At 38.0% G+C, this 20,829-nt stretch overlaps 2 long non-coding RNA genes across 2 annotated transcripts; both read left to right on the forward strand.

Moving 5' to 3' along the window:
* Positions 1 to 3,295: 3,295 nt before the first annotated feature.
* Positions 3,296 to 14,822, forward strand: LOC311432754. Its single transcript, XR_014690291.1, has 3 exons — positions 3,296 to 3,365; positions 12,720 to 12,795; positions 14,114 to 14,822. It is a non-coding gene; the product is annotated as an uncharacterized lncRNA (long non-coding RNA).
* Positions 14,823 to 15,563: 741 nt separating this feature from the next.
* Positions 15,564 to 18,593, forward strand: LOC311432501. The gene is made up of 2 exons (XR_014690091.1): positions 15,564 to 16,005; positions 17,422 to 18,593. It is a non-coding gene; the product is annotated as an uncharacterized lncRNA (long non-coding RNA).
* Positions 18,594 to 20,829: the final 2,236 nt, after the last annotated feature.

Genomic DNA, 20,829 nt, shown 5'->3' on the forward strand with positions numbered 1-20,829 from the left:
TCAAATAAAAGAAAACCCTACCTTAGAAAACCTCTCAAATGGTCTTCCATGACAAACAGACTGTCAGAAGTTCAGTGGCAAGAATGTTGTGAATCCCTCACAATCACCGCCATTGGTTTGTCAAATAAATGCCGATCTCTTGTGACAGCTTTAATAAGCAATACAAATAACATGCCCATTATATGGATCAAGAGGACTGAATGTTGCCACTGCAATACCGAATAAAAGAACGAGAACATCCATCTACTAGTGAAAATGTACATGGGTTTTGAGTAGTAGCCTAGGATCTCTGAACAGCCTCTCCCCTCCACTGAGCAGATTGCTGCTACACGTGGTTAACTTAGAATCACTTGTTCAAATCCACCAATACATTGCATCACTAGAAGTAGATAGTGGACAGGAATAAAAGAAGCAGAATCTCTAGAATACTAAAGTGGAATATTAAAATGGTTCCACACAAAGAAATCCAAACTGAAAAAACTCACAGGTCGATAGTACAATATTAAGAAAAAATAAAAAGGAACAGGGAGAAACTGTGGAGATTTATCTGAGAGAAACATGGAAAAGGGCAGATGATCGAGAATAGGGTTCTAACACTTCCACAAAGACAGTATTTGCTGTCTGCCATATCAGGCAAGGGATGCAACTCCATATCAAAGAAAAGGAGAATTCCCATCTCCACAAAGGCCCAAAGATTCTCTCATTTCCTTTCACGGAGTACATAGTTGTAAAGGCTTCAGAATTCCTCTGATACCTTCCACGTGTATTATATCATAAAATTTAGGTTAAAGAAAAACAAATTTGGTACATTTCCATGAAATTTACCCTTTTCCTCATCTGCATAACAATGTGTAAGGGTTGAAAGCTGTGAGATCTGATTTCTTTTGAAGCCCCACTTATTCTGTGTATGTTCTGACTTGTGTATGCCCACTGTCTGCAGTGTAATTTTAGGTATTCAGCTCTTTGCAGAATTTCATCTGTAAACAGCTGCGGAAGCTCCTGCTTTACATAAACAAAAACTACTCATCATAGTCTCAGAAAGTCATGGGTCTGTTTTATAAACAAACAAACAAAAAATGCCTATGCATAATGCAGTGTTTGGAAACAAACTTGGACATTACTCACTCTTCAGAACATCTCCTGATTTAGTTATCTTGCACAGAAGAAGCTGACATGCCTCTCTGCATTAGATGCCAGGAGCTCTTAATGAGGGGTTTTATTTTGAAATAAAAGAGCATAGGTTTGTGATGTTTTAGTAAGATATTATAAAGCCCAGGCAAACTGTTAGAATATCTTACCTCTTAGTTTCAGCTGCATCCTGAAAAATCACCATATTTCAAACTAAACGGGTTACTAACTGACCAATAACAACTTTTTCAAACTGCAGTAAGTAAAAGAAAAAACACTATTCCATGGGCATAATGGGCATAGATATACTTAATCTTATAGAAGAAAAAAAAAAAAAAAAAAAAAAAAAAAAAAAAAAAAAAAAGATGGAAAAAAAAACGTGTATCTCTAAAGCCCTATTTATTTTTTTTTTATTTTTTTATTTTTTTCTTACAAAATCTGAATGGAATTGCAATAGTGTCTGTATATATCTACAGAAAACAGGCCCAATGTCTTCAGTTATTTTTCCTGTTTCTGTGTGTTTATATTGTAACTAGACCGTGGCCAGCCCCACAAAGGGAATAGCGAAATACATATACTTCTGTAAAGGGACATATCAGAACAGATATTTTTTGCAAGAGCCCACTCGCTTTTTTTCTTCTCTCTGTTTGTGCTTAGGTTACTTGTGCTTAATTCATTTTCTGTACATATCTACCTTCCAGCATATAATTAGAACACACAGAACTGTACCAATAAATAAATAAATACATAAATAAATAAGACTTGGGAGTTTAATAAACCAAAGCTTTCCTATCTTTTCTCTGAAGGATGTTCACCAACTCATAGATGCGATGTTTATTATTGCTACCTCTATTTTCAGTATTTCCTTTTGCATAGTTTTGGGCATACAGACGTGTGAATCTGTCAAAGAGTAGAACTGGAGGCCTCGTACATGTTTAGCAGACACGCCATGACTCCTTGTGATGCTAGTAAAAATGTACTGAAAAGCACTGGCAGGTTTTCACTTCATCTTCAACGGGTTTGTGTGGCACATTGCCAGCTTAGCTGTACCGCAAGAAACTGCCTGCCCACATTGGGGTGCTTCAGGACTAGTAGCACCCACAAGTAGCACCCACAAGTAGCGCCTCCTAAATTTTAAACCTGAAATGATTTTTTTTAAATGTATATTCATAGAAAATGATTATTTTTATATATGGATAAAAGAGTAATTAACTCTGTAAACTTAGTGTATTGTGTATATTAGGGTACAGTGGAAGTGAATTATCATAGATCTGTTAAAATTGCCTGAGCTTTCATTCAAGGTAGTATTTCAAATAAAAGAGTATGCTGCCTCAGACTATATGACGTGAAAGTGTGGCCATACCTAACCTCCACCCTGCAGGTTTCCCACCACCAATTCAGGCCCTGATCATAGAAAGCAGATGGATCGCTTCCCTTAACCAACCCCAGCTGAAGTCAGGGGGGTTCCACACCTACATGGGTTTACATGCAATTCACATCTGCTTCCCAGCGTTAACATTTTCTGATCTGCAGTGTCAAACCTAAAAGATTGGCAGTAGGGAATTTATGATTCACTTTGTTTCACGTTTGTTCTGATTTTGTTTCTGCTGCCTGGCAAAACCGGAGCCAAATATTTTTCTCCTCTCTCCTCTGGGATGATGGTTTGTTTGATAAACATATTTAAAGGACTGCTAATACTCAGGCAACATTCTCAGTTCTGCAGTGGCTGCCTTGTGCTCCTTTGATGTTACACAACAGCTATGATGGTGGCTCAACCTGACTCTCGAGAACATCATTTCCTTGGTGGAGCCTGGAATAGTGATGAGTCCATAGCAGGGTCTCCATCCCTACATTGCCCCTGCCTCCTGGCAGTGCTCCTGAGAGAACCAGGGATGGTCTCTGGAGGGCCATAGAAGGACAGCGTAGGTTACAATATTTCTCTAGCTGCTCTAAGTGTGTCACCTTTATAGGCTAGGACAAATCAAAACCAGAATGAACGGCAGCTCTTTGGTCTGCAGGAGAAGAAGACAGATGGACCAAGTGGAAAAAAATGCCCTTTCTTTTACTCACCACTATTCAAGTTCCAGGTGGGAGCAGTTGACATGATAGCGAGTTTTAAGGACCTTAATGAGTCAAAGAATTATTTATCTTTGAAAACTGCTGCAATTATTAAGCAAGTTTCCAGTGCCTGTTTTCGTTTTACAAAGTAGACTTTGACTTGAGCAGGCTATTTTCAGGTGAGAGGTCTGTCTCGTAGAGAGCTCTAGGCTAGATCTATTTCTGGAATCATCAGGCCAGACTTCTCATGCTTAGGAAATGGGGAAGTTAATGCTCTCACCACAGCATCTGCATAATCAGCAGATTTGATTCTGCTGGACAGGTTAAGTTAGTCCAGAGCGGTATTGCTCATCGAAATTGTTTGAATATCCTTTGCTGCCACAAAGCTGCCTTTGTGAACGATGTTCAATTTTGTCAGAACTGTTCATTTGCAGGGGAGGAGTAGCATTGCTAAGAGGGCCACATCCTTACTACCAGAATTTTTCAGTCAAATAACAGAAGTTTTTGGAGCACTTCTAATGCACTCTTATGCTTGAGACTCATCTCCTTTTCACTTCTTGAAGTGTATGGGAAAGTGCTGGGTCCATAGTGGTGGCAGGAACTTCTTTAAGGGACATGAACTCTGAACTTCACGTGAAAAAGCACACGTTTTCCGTACTGGTTACTAATAAACCTGCTAACTATTAGCAAGAATAGTTGGAATACACTGGTATCTCCTCCTGGAGGTGATAAAGATCTGTGCCAAGGCTCTCAGTGACTTTTATTGCAAAATGTTTTTTTCTTCTTTGCTAAAGAAAATGAAAATATCCTTTGAAGAAAGGATAAAAAGCATCCATTGGCTGGTGGTATTCTTGCCTTACTGAGTATTTCCAATGGCTAAAATTTGTTTCCTCAATGAGTTCTGTACAGTACCTGCTTGTTTCCCTTCATTTAATACACATATCTGGTCACAGAGAGTACACATTCAGTATCTTTTGTACTCCCTTCCATACTTGATTACTAAGCCGGCTATTAGGAGCAGAAGAAAGTGACCAGGATGGATAAGGATGAGCAGCTCTGACTTTGTCAAGGCAAGAGCCAGGTGGTACAACTAGAAGTGATGAAGATGATTTATGTTTTATTGTTTTCAGGGGGTTACCCCATTACACACCTAACTGCTCATTCTTTCCTCTCCTTTCAGCAGAGATAGAAGCTGCCTGTTTAAGGATGTAGGCAAGACTACATATTTCTTTTGGGCAATCTCATTTCCTCTTAAGATGTGAGCCCATGGGACAGAGGGCCCAGTGCAAAGTGGAGCAGACAGCTCATACAAAGAAGATTGCAAGGATGTTATAAGTCAGTAGGTTAGGACAGTTCTGTAATCTGCCTCACACGCTGGTCATTTTCCCCTAGATTACTCCATTATGAAATTTCATCTCAAACAGAGTTTGAAGCCACTATAGAAAATACCAACGGTTTGCTTACTGGGGAACGTCTCTTTCCTAGCTATATTAGAAATCTTTCTTATGGTCTGAATTGTCTGGCTTCTGGTTTCTGGACTCAGTTTTAACTGTTAGCTGTGATCTGTAAAACCATAAATGACCTGAGTTCTACTTTGCTGCAATAGTTGATGGTTGAGTTAACACCCAACTCTGCTTAGAGCTGTTTTTGCTAAGTGTTTTGTTGTTGTTGTTGTTTTTCTCCTGTTTGCAGGTCCTTTTTAATAGAGGCACAGACAAAAGCAATGTTTTTTCTTAGTTACTTTCTTTGGATTCATTACAAGTAACACAAGGTTTCCCCCAGGTCCCTGAATTAAAGGTGTGTTGAGAATGGTGTAATGAAAGAGTTGAGACTATGACAAGTCAGTCTTCTTTAGGGCACTGGGCCACTGGATTGTCTCCTTTTTATACTAAGACGAAGCTTATTATATTTCTGGACTACATTTTCTTCCTTGCTTATAGGAGCCGAATGCCATTTGAGTAGGGATTGAGCTTTGGGATTCTGGAAACTGTTGGCCAAGTCAGTTTTTTATAGTGTGTGTGTATATATATATATATGTATATATACAAACACATGCTTACATTATTTGTGATAATGTTTTTTGGTCTGCTTATTTGTTAATGGTGCTCCAAGGGTAAAGCTGCCATAATAATAATATATAACCTAACAGGGAGAGGGGATCATAGTTTATAATTCTGGACTGCAGAATGGATGCCTTGCTCCTTCTCACAGCTCTAACTGGAGAGTCAAGAAATAATCCTATTAGAAAGCCTCAATAATGCCAGAGAATAGGAGAAATTGAAAACAATGTTGCAGTGGTCCTATACAGGAAAAAGAGTAGAGGTAGAACTTATAAAATATGTAAATGTGAATAAATCTATATAAAATATTGCAAATATATTTTGAATTAGGCTTGTATGTTGCCAAATACAGACAAAACACACTTTAGTCACTGTACTTTTGAGTACCTATTATTAATTTCACATTCAAAAAATTCCTTCAGCAAGATCCTAAAGCCTTTTAAACAAGAAAAAAAAAAAATCTAAATCTCTATAAAGAGGAATTTTGTTCACCTACAGCTAAAATTGTTTCTTTCAGTTCCTTCTCAAACAAAAGAAAGCAATCAGGTTGCATGCTCATGAAGCAATTGGTTACAACTGTACAGCTTTAGTAGTGGGAAGAGGCGCTTCCTTCTAAATGTGAGGCTTCCTTCCCTGAAAGTAAAACTAGGTGGAGGGAATTTGCCAGGCTTGATTTACTCAGAAATGCAGCTTCTTAAAGTTTTTATTATTTTTTTTTAAACACAAGTTTTTGTGTTGATTTTTTTCCCAGTAAAGTATTTAAAGTTTATATAGCTAAAGATTAAGATTATCTAAAAGTTTCCAACCAGGAATTAGCACTGACCTAAAAACATTTAACTCAAGCCAATGCAGCTTCTTTGTACAAACAATCTTTGTATAATCACTGAACAAGAACAGGCATTAATAAGTACCCAATCGAGGTGCAGTATACTTCGGAAATCTTTTCTTTCAAAAATGAATGAAGGCCAGATTACTGGTTTGACCAGAAATAGAAAAAGGAATTAGAGAAATAATTTTAAAAAAGAAAGAAAATATGCAGGATCTAGTTTTGCCTCTGGAAAATACTTACAGTACCATCTCAAACATCTCTGCAAAGACCTGTGTTACTATTCTGGCCCCATTTAAATCTGTGGAAGTGATGCATAGATGATAAACAAAAAGGAACAGAAAACAAAAAGGAACAGAAATATCTCTACAAGTAAAATATTTGGAAGTTTCTTGACATTTTCATAAAGGCAGTGTTAAGTGTATTCTCATTCATTACTGAATGTTAATAGAAAAAAAAAAAAAAAAAGAAAGTAAATAAGAGCAAAATGGAGATTTACTCCATAATGTTCACCTCGACCAGTTCAATTTTTATTCGTCTATGTAAAGTCTTACATGATTTAGCCTACTGGATTGTATCCACCCCAATCTGCTCTGCTTAGGCTTCACAGTTACAAACCTCTACAGAGGCAACATATTTGCATTAGAAATGTCTTGGTCTCATTTGGTTAAAGCAGTTGATGTAACACAGAGTGAAATAAGCCTAGCCTGAACCAGAATAAGACTGTCCTCACCACTTTTTACACAAGGTAATTTATATCACTTAAGAAAAGAGTTGCCCCTCACAGTCAGGATAATAGTTCTTGGAAGGATATTAACCACGAAATTGAAAACAAGCTCTTTGGACAGACCTCATCTGCAGCTGGCAAAGGCAAGAAGCCATCCTATCTTAGAAGGAAGAGAACTTCAGAAAGGGCCTTCTCTCCGCAGGGGAATGCTCTAGCTTGTTCCTGCCAGCCCACATTACTAAACGTTGGTGGTTTTTTGGTTTCGTTTGTTATGTGTGGTGACTGTATGAACATTCACTGTGTGTGTTCTGGAATAATGGTGTGGTTAATGTTAATTTCCCAAACACTTAATGGTTTTTAAAATAATTTTCAAAGTTTGGCTTTCACCTTTTCACCTTCAGCTGGGAAAAGCAACTGGAGTGTGCATGATTTTTCATTCATAATTCTATTTATATACAGCTTAAGACCCACAGACACCTGTTTGTTTTTTTTTTGTTTGTTTGTTTGTTTTTTTCCCTCAGGTACAATCATTTATTTAAATGAAAATTAATTTTCCTTAAAATTAAATTTCCTAGTGACAATAATTGAATAGAATTAATCTGGGTGATTAATCTCTAATCAAAATACTTTGGAATACAATGCATTTTTCACTTTCCTGTATATATATATATGTTTTTATATATGTATGTGCATATGTATGTGTAGCACATGTATATGTGAATATGTAGTAGGTTTTATTTGTTACATTTGAGTTTTGGATTCTCTGTTCTAAGGACATGACATACATTAGTGGGTCCAGTGGGGGGCCACCAACTGGAGCGTGTGATGTAAAAGGAGAGGCTTTCTTCAGCCTGTAGATGAGAAAGCTAAGATCTCATTGCTCTCAAACACCACCCAGGGGGTGGATACAAAAAAGAGAGAGCCCAACTCTTCTCAGAAGAGTATGGTGACAGGAAAAGAGACAGCAGACAGAAATTGAAACATGGGAAATGACAATTAGATATTGGGAATATCTTTTTCCCCGTGAAGGTGGTCAAATACTAGAACAAGTGCACAGAGAGGCTGAGGAGCATCCATCCTTGGAGACAGGTAGAACTTGGCTGGACAAGGCCACAAGCAACCTACAGCAACCTACACCACTCAGGTCTGCTCTTGGCCCCTTATAATCTCAGTTATTCTGTGATTTTGTGCTTTTAATGATGGATTAAATTTTTTTTTTCTCTGATTAAGTTCTAAGCCTGAATAACCAGGCAACTCTATACATAATCTTTTCTTTAAAAAAAAAAAAAAATGTAAAAAAAAAAGTTGTTTTTTAAGCTTTTTAAAATGAAGAGAAGAGAAAGAGTAAAGAAAAATATGATTCTTTCTATACAATAAAACTGGCCCAGGAAAAATCACAATATTTTACAACATACAACCCGGGACTGTTATTTTTTAAAGTCTGGTTAGGAGTTGCAATCACTAAACTGGTATCTACTAATCTGTTACTGAGACAGGTGTTGGTGACCTTTAAGTTACTAGGGGAAAGGGTTCTCTCATGAAGTACAGTTCTCCCTCAGAAAATCTTTTTTTTTTTTTTTTTTTTTTTCCTTCCAGTGGAAAAGCTGGCCTATGGAATTTTATTTCAGATGTCTGCTGAAATAGTACATTCAGTATACTTCACATTCCTTAAGTGTTGTTCATGCTTGTAGCCCCTGGAAACCATGGGAGTTCAGATTGCTGTATGGCCTAAGAAAATCAGTTTGAATATTTTGCGAGCATAGATCCCTGCCTTTTGTATTTTCACTGCAAGTTCTAGTTAAAACTAAAATCCTGTCAGGTTTTCTAAAGAAGTAAGACTATTTCTTGTGGCATATGCACCTCTGAATGATCTTCTCTAATATGGAAACTGGAATATAAATGTATTGAGTAATGTCCCATTGATCTTCAGTATTTATCAAAGGGCTGTGCTGAATTTCATAGTCCAATACATTTTATCTTCCTTATTTTTTCTGCTAGGAATGACAATGTGACTGAAGCAAAAACTGCATTTTACTGTAAATAGGCTGTATAACTTGTTCAGAGCATTCAAGGCCCACAGGAGCTTTCAGTCTGTGCTCTAGGACACATTTTCAACTCCTAAGATCTTAGGAGCTGGACTTGGTTTTATTTTTGTGGTGGGTTAAAGGTGGCTCCATTTTTGTGCCTCAGGTTTTGCAAATAAATGCTGGCCCACGCATTTTCTGTGAAATTTTCATAGCTGTTTCATGGATTTGCAAATTAACTGCATATAGTAAACTTCATCTTCACTGTCAAAAGAGTTGCAGAAGCTGCTGAGTGAGAAGGTGAATTGAGTCAGTTTGCAGAAGTGAAGGCCATTCAGCTGGCTTTAGACATTGCTGAACGAGAAAAATGGCCAGTTCTCTATCTCTACACTGATTCATGGATGGTAGCAAATGCCCTTTGGGGGTGGTTACAACAACGGGAGCAAAACAACTGGCAGCACAGGGGCAAACCCATCTGGGCTGCTGCAGTGTGACAAGATATTGCTGCTCGGGTAGAGAACCTGGCTGTAAAGGTACACCACGTAGATGCTCATGTGCCCATGAATCGGGCTACTGAAGAACATCAAAACAACCAGCAGGTGGATCAGGCTGCTAAGATTGAAGTGGCTCAGGTGGACCTGGACTGGCAACATAAAGGTGAATTATTTATAGCCCGATGGGCCCATGACACCTGAGGCCATCAAGGTAGAGATGCAACATACAGATGGGCTCGTGATCGAGGGGTGGACCTGACCATGGACGCTATAGCACAGGTTATTCATGACTGTGAAACATGTGCTGCAATTAAGCAAGCCAAAAGGTCAAAGCCTCTTTGATATGGAGGACAATGGCTGAAATAAATAAATAAATAAATAGATAGATAGATAGATAAATAAATAAATATGGAGAGGCCTGGCAGATTGATTACATTACACTCCCTCAAACCCACAACAGCAAGCGCCACGTACTTACAATGGTGGAAGCAACCACCGGATGGCTGGAAACATATCCTGTGCCCTATGCCACTGCCCGGAACACTATCCTGGGCCTTGAAAAGCAAGTCCTATGGTGACGTGGCACCCCAGGAAGAATTGAGTCAGGCAATGGGACTCATTTCTGAAAAAACCTTATAGACACTTGGGCCAAAGAGCATGGTATTGAGTGGGTGTATCACATCCCCTATCATGCACCAGCCTCTGGGAAAATTGAACGATACAATGGATTGTTAAAGACTACACTGAAAGCGATGGGTGCTGGGACATTCAAAAATTGGGATGTGCATTTGGCAAAGGCCACTTGGTTAGTCAATACTAGGGGATCTGCCCAATCAAACCTGTTATGTACTGTAGAAGGGGATAACGTTCCTGTAGTGCATGTAAGAAATATGCTGGGTAAAACAGTCTGGGCTACTCCTGCCTCAGGAAAAGGGCAAACCCATTTGTGGAATTGCTTTTGCTCAGGGACATGGATGCACTTGGTGGGTAATGCAAAAGAATGGGGAGGTCTGGTGTGTACCTCAAGGGGATTTAATACTGGGTGAGAATAGCCCATGAGTTGAATTGTACCATGTTAATTATTATATAATACTGTATGTCATCACTACCGTGATTACTACATATCCTAGATGAAAATGGTGATTAATTAGAATGTATAGGAAAGAGTGTAACCTGAGCATGGCATAAATGGTATGGAATAGGAGGTGGATACATGTCCTGGTTTCAGTTAGGACAGAGTTAATTTTCTTCCTAGTAGCTGGTAGGGTGCTATGTTTTGGCTTAGGATGAGAAGAGTGCTGATAATATGCTGATGTTTTAATTGTTGCAGAGCAGTGCTTACACCAAGCCAAGGACGTTTCAACTTCTCACTCTGTCCTGCCAGGGGGCAGGCTGGGGGTGCAGCAAGAGCTGGGAGGGGACAGACCCAGGACAGCTGACCCAAACTGGCCAAAGGGGCATTCCATACCTTATGGTGTCATGCTAAACAATATATAGGGGTGGCTAGCCGGGGAGAGGAGGGCTGGACTGCTCGGGGTTAGGCTGGGCATCGGTCAGCAGGTGGTGAGCAATTGCATTGCACATCACTTGTTTTGTACACATTGTTATTAGTAGTACTATTATCATCATTATTGTTATTATTGTTGTTGTTATTATTAGTTTTCTGTCTTAATAAACTGTCTTTATCTCAACTCACGGGCTTCACTTTCCCGTTTCTCTCCCCCATCCCAGAGAGGGAGGGGGGAGGGTGAGTGAACGGCTGTGTGGTGTTTAGCTGCCGGCTGGGTTAAACCACAACGAGTAAACTTCATCTTCACTGTCAAAAGACTGCACCTTTAGTGCTGAAGAAAATAGTCCATTTTTGCTGCAAGATAGGTGAAAAGAATAGATGACAAAAATGGACTGGTGTCATCTAAGCATGTGAGACAACTTAAACATTTCCAGTGTTGGAGACAAAATGGTATGTGACACAGGAGCAACTATTATTGCAAGGATTTCTCAAAGAAAGCAGGGAGCCACTTTCTGGATGAATAAATAAACGCACCAGAGAGAAGAAAAAAAAAAAAATTACTGTCACAAATGACTTCTGTGGGCTTAAGTCCATCTGGACAAGCCTTGGTGAAGATACCAAATCCTTGGAAAATACTGTCCTCTATGTATTTACAGGACAGCTGTTGCACTAATCTTCCTATACTGTTTGCTTTAACAGCATGCCTGAAACTTTTATGGGAACAGTTTAACTTCTGTAGAACTGTTGGCTCTCTGCTGAATATGCCAGAGTTCAAAACTTGTTGTGTTAATTCTCTTGTTTTGGCTTCTCCAACTATCACATCTCCTAGAAGGAACAGGAAGCATCAAATGAATAGCGTAGGCTTGACTCAGATTAGTAAATTATACCTCATTTGCAGTACTAACGCATAACATCCACAAGTAAATGCTAACTTTATTCTCCCTGCATTGCTGTCATGAAATGCAAGTTTATTAAATCAAGCTTTGCCTTTTTCTGTTTATAAAGTCCACCTCATGAATACACAACCAAGACCACCTACAAATATTTGTCTTATGTAAATGGTTTGTACAACTGGGTGTGCCATGCTTTTCTTTAAAGGGATGTGTTGCTTATGCAGGATATAAAATAACTTATAAAATAGTAAAATTACAAGCTCAAATAGATAGTATAGTCAGTATTCATTATATGGTACATTACTCAGTGTATGCCTCCCTGTAGCTTTAAAAAGGAAGGTTACATTAAAAAAAAACAGAAACCTAACCAGCAAGCTTCCATAGAATAAATGCTAACCTAGGTACTCTCAAACAATACAATCATGGAAATAAATGTAATTAATTTCTGACTCTAGTACTGCTAGAATCTCATTTAGAGTCATAGGAAAACGCTACATCATCTTATTTTTACGTTTATTCACACATCACAAGAATAAACTGTGTGACATGAGAGTTCATGCATTTCAATTCCAATTTTCACCTTGTTTCACAACTCAATGTAAGGAATAATTCACAAACTTTTGAGAAATGTGGTGTGTTTTGTATGGTTTTTTAATGTCTGAAGAAATTCTTTCATATCATACACAATAGTAGAAAAAGAGTTTTTAACACAAAGTTGTTATAAACTACAATTTCAAAGTGAAATGACTTAGTTTTCTGATAGTCATGCAATTAAAAGTATCATTTACCATAGCTTTGTATATTAAATACAAAATTAGATTATTCCTACAGGCAAAATAGTTGCCTTAATTCACAGGGAAATTCATTGATGGTGAAGGAGAATGTGGTGCATCCTGTGAACACTACCCGAGGGCTTTCGTGAAGAAGTTGTGTGGAGCCTGAGGTGTACATGTATAAGTGGATGTGCTACAAATTGTGTAACAATCATTATCTCAGCAGGATCTCGCATGGATGCTTCCTTTGTACTAAGAAAACTCCCTGAGATGGAAGGATTTTCTGTGATCAGTGGTTCAAGGTATGCAATCTGGCCCCAGACCAAGATTTCTTCACCTTGTGTATGAGGCACTTCAAGGCGTCTTGAAGCCAGAGACAATGCAGAGTCATAGTCCTGTATTCCTATCTCACCTCTGCTTGGGAAAAAGTCTTCTTTAGCTGTATCAGGAGGAAAGGGAAGGGAAGGGAGTATAGGAAACAATAGAAAAGCAGTGTGTTTTTTTTTTTTCCTTTGAAAATACCCGTCCATGAATAATTACTGTGCTGCATAAAGCTAAACTGGTTCTATCTTTATATAAGAATTTAGGAAAAATGGTTGTTATGATAGTTCAGAGGTGAAGCAGCTAATGAGACAGCATCTTGGGGCCAAGCCCAGCCATCTACAGACCTTGTAGGCAAAACCCTTGACAACATGCAAAAATAAAACAAACAACCAAAAAACACATTATAATGTTAAGCTTTTAAAATCAAGTTTGCTTCATTCAGTACATGTCAAAATTAAGGGAACAACAAATGTAAGTCAATTCACACTTTTTAACTTGTGGTCTGATGAACTATTGCAAAAAAATTATTCACCCATATTCCTGTACATACAACAAAGCAAGCAATATGGCTGAAAACAAACTCTGAGTGTTTAGTTGTTAACTAAAATGAAACAATTATGGATGATCCTAGGATTTTTTTTATTTTTTTTTCAAGAAGCTTAGGTGGTCCTTTGACTAAAACATAGAAAAGTACCTTCATGATGATATCCTGTATAACATCTTTGTGGCAGAATCAGGGAAAGAAACAGATCTCCTGGAGCCAGTCCAGTGCCTTAAAGAGAGTATCTTATTGTTTGCCTTATGCAATAAATGAATTACTGAAAAAATACTATGTGATAGCCTGTTTTCTGCTATACATAGAGGGTCAGAGTTAATTCTGACATTTTTAGTATTTATTACACAGGCAACTTAACTTAATTAACATTGTTTTGACTGCAGCAAAATTATGAACAACTGAAAGCAGAAACTTGAAACAGAATATTAGTGTCTTGTATAAACTTGTTTGTTACAGCCCTACAAGAAAAAAGAAAGAAAAAGGTACCCAGTGTAGCTATCCAGTTGGTAAACTATATTTGCTGCCCTACAGATATCCTATAACTTGGTCTGGATACAGATTTTGGTTCATTTCCTGAACTAAATCATTATCAGCTAAGAAGTGACCACACACCAGTCCTTTCCCCAGTTTTCCTTTCCCCTCATCCTTTTGAGTGGAAGATGAGAAGTAGTGATTTTATTTGTTTGTTTGTTTGTTTATTTATTTATTTATTTATTTATTTATTTTCTGTACTGCTTTAGAGAGAGATCTCTGTGGATCCTTCATTTTCAGAAAGTGCCCTGTGTGGGAACATAGCGCAGTGCTGGGATTGCTGAAGACTCTATTGCTGCATGAAAAGGATCTGCATGAAAAGGACAGCAAGTTGTGAGGAGAAACATCCCGTCCAAACTGTCTCAGACTCCTTAGGTCCTCCATTACCCTGGAATATATACAAATAATTTAACCTACTTTTTTTCATCAATCCCATCAGACGTGCCACAGTGATATCCCCTGACATTCCAAGTCCCATGGCATGGATAATATGAATGGAAATCAGCAATGCGGGATTTTCTGTTTTGCCCCATGAATCTCTCTCATATCTCACCTGCTGAGGCTCTTTCTCAGGCTGAAGTGCTAGCCTGAAGTTTAGCAAAAAAAACCTCAGGTATGCTGGTATTTTTGTCAGATACGCACTAGCAACAGAGCTAATGACAAGCTTGTTTTTACAGGAGTCATGAGAAAGTTGTGGGCTACTGACTGGTTCAAAAGACTAGATTAGTACAAGGCACTGAGAGCCAAAGTGACTCAGGTCCCATCTCCAGTAATGTAAAGCCTTCATTCCTTTGGTTCTATGTTTTTGTACATGACATTGCAAATACATTGTGTAAACATAATTTACAAGGGACTAAGCTGAATTATTTTCTGAAACACTCTGTGTCAAATCTGACATTTAAAGTATTGTATACCTAATGAAATGAGCTTGAATGATTTTTTTTCCCTTGTAAAACAGGGAAGAATTCAGCCTTACACTGCTTTTCCAATATTTACAATCTCATTTCTAGATCTCTCTATACAAGAGATGCCATGTTATGATAAGGATACTTCCCACTTTTACACCTAGTATGAGCCCCTTCCAAATAGTGTGTCTGCAGATGTTGGTGTTAGCACAGTTGTTACCACAAACTGTGCCATACTGCAAATAGTTGTATAGTTGAGAGAACATTACCTTTACATTATCATCTTTGTAGCAATGTGAACTGATGTCAAGTAATGTGGGTTTAAATCTAAAAGCTTTTTTTTTTTTTTTTTTTAAATATTCCCCTTTTGGAATTGGATCCCTTCCCTCTGAAGTCAGGGGAAAACTAATGAATTAAAGCAGGACTTGGACTGAATCTTTAGCATAGGCATGTGTTTCTTCTTTAATATATGTATTTAAGATAAAAAGGGTAGTAAGAATAAGAGAATACAAAGGACAGTAGAATGAACATTACAAAAATGGGAAGCTTTGAAATCAGAAGTTTTACAGATTACTCAAATACATTTACAATAAATTACATAGCAGGTAGAAAATGTGATTGGGAGTTTTTGTAATGTTTTAATGTAGAGAACATAGCCACATTTAATGAAAGATGAACAAGAACAGGCTGCCTTTAGTAGAAATAGATGCTGGTTTTAGGCTTTTCTAATCAAGGACCCTGGAAACAGCTAAGCACACATCTGCTGACATCTTTCAGGTTATAAATTGAACTTGCTCTCTCTTCTCCACATCAGAGTACCAATTTGGCACAATTTCCTTTTTAAGAAAGCTTCAGAATGACCAGATTGCCTTAGCAGGAAAGCAGCAGGTCAGGGCTATTTCGCTGAGCAAAGCAACAGTGGGAGCTGGTGTGCTCCCTTCTGCAGAGTGCCCAGAACTGAATGTCCCCTCAAGAATTCAAAATATGTGAGGGCCTGGTCTCCAGAGCTCAAGCACTTTAAAGAAAACAAAAAGATGCTAAATACTTCATGTACTCTGGATGACTAACCCTCTAAGAGTGGAGTGGATGCAAGTAAATGCAAGCCCCACTGAATTAAGAGTGTTTTAAGATAGCCTTCAGGAAGACCACGGTGTTGCCCATAAATGAAGTCTCTGTCAGCACATGGTGCCAGCCAGGTATGTCTCCTTCCCACAAGTAATCCCTTTCACAACAAGTTTCCTTCTGAATGGTGAGGTTCCTCTGTGTGAATACAGACTTGGCTGCCTGTCATCTGAGCTCTGATTTCAGTGCTGGTGTGTATTTAAGTGTCTCTGTCACAAGACCAAGGACTTAATTGTCACTTTGCTTGCCAGTGCCTGCAGAGAGGCTAAAGTGTGTGGGAACAAAGGTGTGTGTGTGTGTCAGTTGTTCCCTTGGATAGCTGGACGATCTCCAAATCTCCATAACCATAGATATAACTGTTCAGCTACTAAAAATTCCAGTCTTTAAGTGGAACAAGTAGACTTCTCCTCATGCCCTTAACTTAGTCTTCTGCATAAAATACTTATTTCCCCAAATGAGGTTTCTCTTAAGAGATAGGACACCTTCCCTTCTTTCCCTTCTGCTTTTAATCATTTCATCACCCATTATGTAGTCTATCTGCCCTCTTGTGGTTTCCTTTTTGATCTTTCCACTTTTACTTTGCATTTTTTCAGAGACTTCTTGACTCTTTTATATTTCCTGTTCTCTAAATGTGGGATGAGCTCATGAATCATGTTTCACCTTGCTGTGTATTTTCCTAGTCTGACTGATTCTGAAATCCATTTTTAGCATCAGATCAGACTGGGAATTAGTTACTGGAAAGACATCCAGTGTAATGGTCAGTTCTTAGAAGTCTTCCCACTTGTTCTAACAGTCTGAGGGGAAAGCCTTTTCTCCTAATTTTAGAAATTCTCCATTTGAAATGGATTTTTATTTTTATTATTTATTTATTTATTTTCAGCTGACTGACCTCTTTTAGGGGATAGTAAATGAGCATTGAGGGCATTGAGGGGTGCAGTTCTGAGAGGGGTGAAACTATGGAATTAGAAAAAAAGATGCTTTCTATTAGAAATAGTGTTGGACTAAGATGCAGGCAGATTTAATGATCACTTAGCCTGAGTTACTCTTAGTCTAGTGAGCACAACATTCTATGCAGTAATATCATTGCTGTCAATAGAGATATTTGTTTAAAAAAATCCTTTAAAGAGAGGCATTGCATTCACCTTGGCAAACTGGACTCTGTAGGGCAATAAGAGGAGGGCTCTGTGTGCATGGTTGTATCATGCGTGACTGTATCAGGTAATGCAGAGATGCTCATTGCATCAGTCGATGACAAAGAGAAGAAGTGTATTCTTCCTCATTATCCTGTGTTCATCAAAAGGAGTAATTACTAAATCCCAAGCACTTCCATCATCACAGAAGGATGCATGAGAACAGAAATACTTCCTAGTGTATTGCTGTCTGGTCCCGTGTATGGTTGAACAAAAAGATGTCAAGGATTTGACTCCTGTTTTCTTGCCCTTTTGAGCTTTTTCAAATGCTTTTCATATCTCTTGTCTCTGATTGTGCAGCTGAGGTGTGTGCACTGGTGGCCAACAGGAGGAACCCAGGAGGTGTTCTGCAGCTCTTCAGGAGGACAAGGTGTCTCAGTGGTTCCCTTCCGAACACCACACTTTACAAGCTGTTCCAAAACCACTAGATCTATCTAAACTGCGTGCTAGAGCCTGCTGAATGACATACTAAGACTTAACCATTTTGGCATTTTTCTTCTTATTATTTTAGTTTCCAGGAATGCTTACTCTCCTTCTGTACCCCATATCCCACAAAAAAAAAAAAAGCATGCACAGTGCCATGAACATCTCCCATTCTTCTTGGCTGCTTTGAAACTTGCAAGGAAGCGGAGTGACACTGTATCTCACTTGATGAGACTTGCTAAGTGTTGGTGGGAAGTTCAGTGATGAAAAATTCAAGTGTTTGTCTAAGGTTCCCAGGACAGAGAGTAGAAAGTGAGAGAAATAAGAATGTGCTACTACTGCATTTTGACATTCCTTAGCTTGGAAATAATAATTAAATATTGTAGATAAAAGTACCCCATAGGCTTTTATAAGCCTGTATGAGCTCTGGAAATTGAGGAAGCTGGAAGCTGCTTCCAGGAAGCTTCACGGTATATCCATACAGAGAGCTGCAGACAGATGGAGGGTGCTCCTCCCACACTCTAAGTTCACTGGCTGCCATCCAGCTGTGAACAAGGGCCAGGTACAGCAATTTTAGTACAGTCCTAGGCTTCATCTAATGGTGCCTTCTGCCCCTGGGATGGCAGGCGCTTGTGTCAAGAGCGATTTGTTTCCCTTCACAAGTTCCTCAGCTACTCTCTTAACCACTGAAAACTGCATTCTCACTGTTAGCTTCTGCATCACAAATACAAAGCATTTCCTTCCCCCCCTCAAGATTTGTAGTAAATGTAGTAAGAATATAATTCAGGCTTATTTAAAAGTGTAACAGAAACAAAATTGCAAGAGCTCTTCACTACTGATCCCTTGCACAATGAACACCATTCTGGCTTCACTAAGCAAACCTCAAAGCGTTTGATAACAGAAGAGTAAGATCTCTTCTTTATTGGAGTAGGAAGTTTACTTATTTCAGGGTTTCGTTTGCCAGCACATTTGAATACTGAGTTGTGATTTGACACAGAAGAAATTCTGAAAACAGAGACATAATAAAGAAATGATTGTATTGTATTGTATTTATCTATTAATAAAGTCAAGTTCTTTTCAACCAAACCACAAAAAAAAATCCCCAAAAGCTGATGCCTGGCCTCCCAAAGTCAGGCATGAACACTAGCAGACATATAATGCCACACCTCAATTTCAGTATAACTTTAGTAAATCATAGGTGTCTGCTATCTGTGATTGTTTATTGTTCATGATGAGGACTTGATGAGGACATTGAGCTCCAGAAAGAGAGCACATAATTATTACTCTTGCCCTTCTTTCCCAAAGCAAAAATAAAGTTACAGCATCAGAGTGATATGCCCTTCTGAAAGAAGCTCCTCTAGCTTGAGCTGTAAAGCACAGCCAGTTCTTCCTACAGAAAGATGCTCCAGGTGCGTAGGTGTAGGGAAAGAAGCATACATACAATCTGTGGAACAAGCAAACAAAAACAAAACAAAATCCTATTCTGCAGACTTTCAGAATAGAATTGTTCTTGCCCTTTTATCTGGAAAGCTTAACTATTTCCCTCAGAAGTTAGGGAGTAGGGAGGACCAATAGAAAGTAATTTCATTTTCTCAATCTGGTTTGAAAGCCTATGTAACTTAACTTTTGGAAGAAGTTATTTTGTGTTTATTTTAGGACAAAACTCAAATTTTATGTCCCACATCTTGGCTACAAAATATGACATCTATTGGTTTTTCTAAGCTTTTTCTAATAGTGAAATTTTACACTTAACTGGAATATTATAAGCCTGCAGAGGTTTCAGTATTCATGAGAAGAAACTTGGTCAGCAAAGGTTACTTAATACTACCCAAAAGTCACAGTACTGTTTAGAAATTCTGGGCTGAATTCTGTATTGAAGTAACCAGCAGGTAACTCTACTAATTTCTTTGAAAACTCACCAATGTTTGCTACCACGAAGATCTATCTAGATTTTTTAAAATAAAAATCTTCACCTGGCTTCTGTGAAATATAACACTTTTTTTTTTTTTTTTTTTGCAAAAGTGGATTGTAACATTTTATTGGTCCTATGAGACACCCCGTTGGCTAGGCCTATGGTTATGCAGATTGTACAATACTTAAATTTTGTTACTGAAAAGTTAGTTTTCCTAAGTCATTGCAGGGCAGTAAACTGGAATTCCAGGCATTTTTCCAGGGCTGTCTTTATTTATTTATTTATTTTTAAGAAATGCCCAAGTTTGTATATAAAAAAAAAAAAGAGGGAAATTTGTTTTTCTCAATAGTTCTTGTGACAGCATATGAAAAATTAAAGGCTTTCCAACTGTTTACATTACAGCTTCTGTTTACGGCTGCAATATTTCTAAGCTTAAGCAGAAGTATTATTTGTCAAGAAAATGCAGGTGGCAAATGGTTCTTTCCTGCTGTTTATTATACTCATAAATGATGTAACAAATATTATGACATCATAATTTCATAATTCAAGGTAGATTAGCATTACATTTTTGCTGCTTCTATGGCTGCTGATACAAATGGTTTGTGATTTTTGTGTACAGAAATTGTTTTATTTAGTTAATGCACACTAGTGTCAGTACTCAGTACTGGGTACTCATAGATATAGCAGAATCATAAGATTATTACAGAATTTATATAATCTTGGAATTGCAGAAGCCTTGCACCTGTAAAATGTAGGTATGGGGAAAAAAAAAAAAAAAAAGTCCTATTTTTGAAGTCAGTCTAGACCAGTACACTTGGAGTTTAGCTGACCTTGAGAACCCAGAAACAGCCTAAGCAGTAACAGCTGTGACAATTCATTGGTACCCTAAAAACAGCAGTGTGATAGAGGCAGAACTCATCTCATTCATATTATGTCTATCAGAACGAAATTAATGTGATTTTAGAACAGTGTAATTAAACCCAGGTATGTCAGTTTTCATCACCTTGCACTGATAAGAATAATTAAGACTATATCATCTGATAGCCTAAATTGCTATCACCATCTTTGGCAGGACTGTGATAATTTACACCAGAGGACCTTTAAATTTAGCTGGAATCTAATCTATGTCAAGTATTATTCTTTAAACCCACTCATGTAAAACTCTACACTAACCGAATGCCGAAAAACACTCGGGTTTAGGAAGAAATGGACTACATCAGTGCTCACGTTCAACGTGGTTTGATTCTATTTAGTAACAATAGATGGAAATTAAAAAATAGCTGATTCTAACATTTTTTTTTTCATTATGGAGATGTAAAAACACCTTGAAGAAAATGATTAAAAGACAGGTAACTCAAAAACAGTGTATTTTC

Source organism: Aythya ferina (genome assembly GCF_964211825.1).
Source record: "Aythya ferina genome assembly, chromosome: 2".
Lineage (NCBI taxonomy): Eukaryota > Metazoa > Chordata > Aves > Anseriformes > Anatidae > Aythya > Aythya ferina.